Here is a 3,740-nt window from a genome sequence, read left to right as displayed (position 1 = left end):
TATATATATATATATTGACTAAAGAATTCCCCCCCACATATTTGTTATATAGGATTAATGTGTTTCATTTTGGCAGATTAATACATGCACATGACATATTTTAATTATTCCCTCCCCCACCACTCTCCTTGCTTCCCCCTGGTTTCACAATTTTGGAGAGAGTTTCACTGTAGATAGTGTTTGTTCAGTAATTTCATCCCTCCTATTCCTTACCTTTGTACTTGACTGAAGAATTCTCAAAAATAATACAATCAAAGATAACACTGTGATGTAATTAATATGGTGAAATAAAACATCACTCTAGAATTCTATGTCTTGTGAAAATAACTTAAAAATTTAAAATGATACACTTTTTTTTTAGAGGAGACATAACTGAAGGAGTTATGTCAGAAAACAAAACTAAAGGAAAGGTTGAAGAAGTTTCTTCAAATAGAAAGTGGTAAGAAAAGTGTTAGTTTATGACCACACTAAGAAATGAAAAACATCGTATTTATTAGACTGTTTTCTGTTTGTTTTGTTTTGTGGAGTATGGAAATTTAACTCAGGGCCTTCATACTGAGCTGCATTCTTAGTCCTTACAATTCATTCGCTTATTCATTCATTCAGACAAACAGACAGGTTCTCCCTAAGCTTTAAGCTGCTTAAACTGTGCTCTAACTTGCAATCCTCCTGTATCAGCCTCCCAGAATGCTGGCATTACAGGTGTGCTCCACCATGTCAGACAAGATTGTGTTTGTTTGTTTTTTTTGTTGGTTGTTTTTTTTTGTTTTTTGTTTTTTGTTTTTTATTTTTGGTACCAGGGATTGAATTCAGGTCCTTGCCCTTGTGAGGCAGGGGGCAGAGCCACTAAGCTAAATCCCTGGCAAGATTGTGTTTTTTTTATCTTAAATTATTGTAAAAATAGTTAAATATCTGAAGCAAAGAAATAAAAATGAGTTATGGATTGGATAGCATATATCCAAGTAAAACATGAAAACCACAACCAAACATTTGAGAAAAAATGAAAGTGTAAGGTTCTTATATATCATGTTATATAATACTATTTTAAAGCAAAATTGATGAGATAATTTTTAAAACATCCATTAAAAATAGAAGGTGTAGCTAATATGTCAGTAACATCAATAGAGTACTGAAAGTTACTCTAGTCATCCAAAAGCAGAAATGAGAAGAGGAAGAAGGAACAGCTGGGACAAGTAGAAAACAAAAAGCAAGACGACAGGGTAGAACTAACTCCATTCATGTCATCAATTTTGTTATAAATTGTCTAAACACTCCAACTGACCAAAAGAGATTGTCGAACTAAAACTATTTCCGATCCATAGAAATTGACTACGAGGGCTGGAAGTTGTATTAGTCACTTTCCCATCCCTGGGACAAGATATTTGACACTGATTAATTAAAGGAGGAGAGGTTTATTTTGGCTCATAGTTTAGTCCACAACTGGTTGGCTCCAAGGCTTACTAGCATGGAGGAAGGCATGATGAAGGAAAGCTGCTTACCCCATAGCAACCCGGAAGCAAAGAGAGAAGAGAAGAGCCAGGGAAGGAGGTACACTCTCCAAAGCACACCCCCAATAACACAGGTCCTTCAATCAGGTTCCAGCTCCTAGAAGCACATTTAGTTAGGAATTCATCAATGGATCAGTCCGCCGATAAATATAGTGTCACCATGATCCAATTGCCTTCTAAAAGCCCTGATTCTGAACACATGAGACCTTGGGGGGACATTCCATATCGAAACTAAAACAGGGATCTAGCTCAGTGGTAGAGCATTTTTCTAGCATATGCCAGACCTGTAATCCCCTGCATGACAAATAAAAAGAAATTTGTTTCAAATGTAAAGATATTGATAGGTTAAAAGTAAAAGGATAGATAATGATATACCATGGGAACACTAATCACAAAAATGGTGAGGTGGGTATTTGAAGCAGTCAAATTAGACCACAGAGCAAGAAATACTATGATTGATATGGCAGACAGTTTATTTAAGAATGGTCCCCTCATTCCAAGAGTAGTAATATCTACTCTTGTCAGAAAATTAGCAGAAATGCAAATCTCAGCTCTTCCCCAGACCTAATGAATCAATTCTAGGGGCTGAAGCATAATGTTTTATCAAGCTCTCCACATGAGTCTTTCATGTTACCATTGGAGAACCACAGGGATAGGGAAACACCTCATAATTATAAATGGGTCAATTAAAAACACCAAACAAGCTATTCATATTGAATTTGTATTCCAGTACTGTTACCTATCTGACCATATAACATTGTGAAAGTTACTTAATCATGGTGATGCAGTTTCCTCATTTGTGAAATGTGGCTATCAACTGCTAGAGATGACACATGATATGTATGTATAAATAAATCACGGAAGCATAAGCGATGATCAATGAATGGAGCTATAAGGATCATGAAATCAATGATCTGACACATTTTTACTGACTCTCTCTTGTCTGACCAAGATCCCTCTTTGCATATTTGTTCCTGCCATCTTTTTCCTTAAATGCTGTACTTTTGCTCCCATATACAAATCCTAACCACCCGTCTAGTTCTAAGCAAGTGTATCCTTACTGGTCTTTGACTTCTGTGATGTACTTTTTTTTTTTTTTTCTGATACCGGGAATCAAACGTGGGTCCTTGCGCTTGCGAGGCAGGCCACCGAACCGCTGAGCTAAATCCCTGGCCCCTGTCATGTACTTTTTACATCATACATTTTGGTACTTAAGTATGCAATGATTCCCTCTTCAAAACTTTTTTCATATGTTTTGTTTTTGTAATATTTAATAATATCAAGCACACTTGTGTCATTTCTGTTGATGCTTAATAATGCTATAAAGTATTATATGAGTATATTACAATGTCTCATTCTACTGTATCAATGGTCATTTGGATTATTTCTGGCCTTTTGCTATGGATGAGGCTGTAGAATCTTACCTGTATCTCAGGGAACCCAAGTACAAGAGTTTCTCTGGTATATTCTGAGTTATGGAATGACTAGGTTTTGGAATTATCAAACATTTAATAGCCTCAAGCAACTGTGACATTAAACAATTGAGAAGGGAAAAGGTTCATTGTACTGGGTGTGCTTTGAGTCAGATAAAATAAAGATAAGCTCCATGAGTGTGGGTTTCTTAGAGAACTGCAGCTCTCAACCTGTTCTGACTCCAGAAGCTGCTAGATTTCTCCACTATGTTTGTGAGCTGTTGGTTTATAAAGCCACCATCTATCTGTTTTTAGAGAAATTTGACCATTTCTTGAATCTGTGCTTTCCAGATTGTTGCAAGTCTTTAGTTAATTTCTAAGACTCTGAAAAAGTTGATTTTGACTGTCATTCTGCCAGGGATTTTACTGTTTTTTTTTTTGAAAGAATATTTTGAATGTCCTTAATCCATCATCACATTCACAGTAGGCTTTTTTTTTTTTAATGTAAAAGAGCACCACTTTTCTCAGTTTTTGAGAAATAAAATTGTTTCCACATTAGCCACAGCAATTAGACAAGAGAAAGAAATTAAAGCAATAAAGATAGGAAAGGAAGAAGTTAAACTATCATTATTTGCTGATGATATGATACTCTACATTGAAGATCCAAAAAACTCCACCAAAAAACTTCTAGACTTAATTGACAGATTCAGTAGAGTATCTGGATACAAGGTGAATACCCAAAAATCAATAGCCTTTCTATACACAAATAACAGACAGACAGAAAGAGAAATAAGGGAAAAAATTCCTTTTACAATAGCAT

This window comes from Fukomys damarensis, unplaced genomic scaffold (assembly GCF_012274545.1).
Source record: "Fukomys damarensis isolate Sample0158 unplaced genomic scaffold, DMR_v1.0_HiC HiC_scaffold_16, whole genome shotgun sequence".
NCBI lineage: Eukaryota > Metazoa > Chordata > Mammalia > Rodentia > Bathyergidae > Fukomys > Fukomys damarensis.
The sequence above is the reverse complement of the archived record's forward strand: the minus strand, read 5'-3'. Positions refer to the sequence as shown.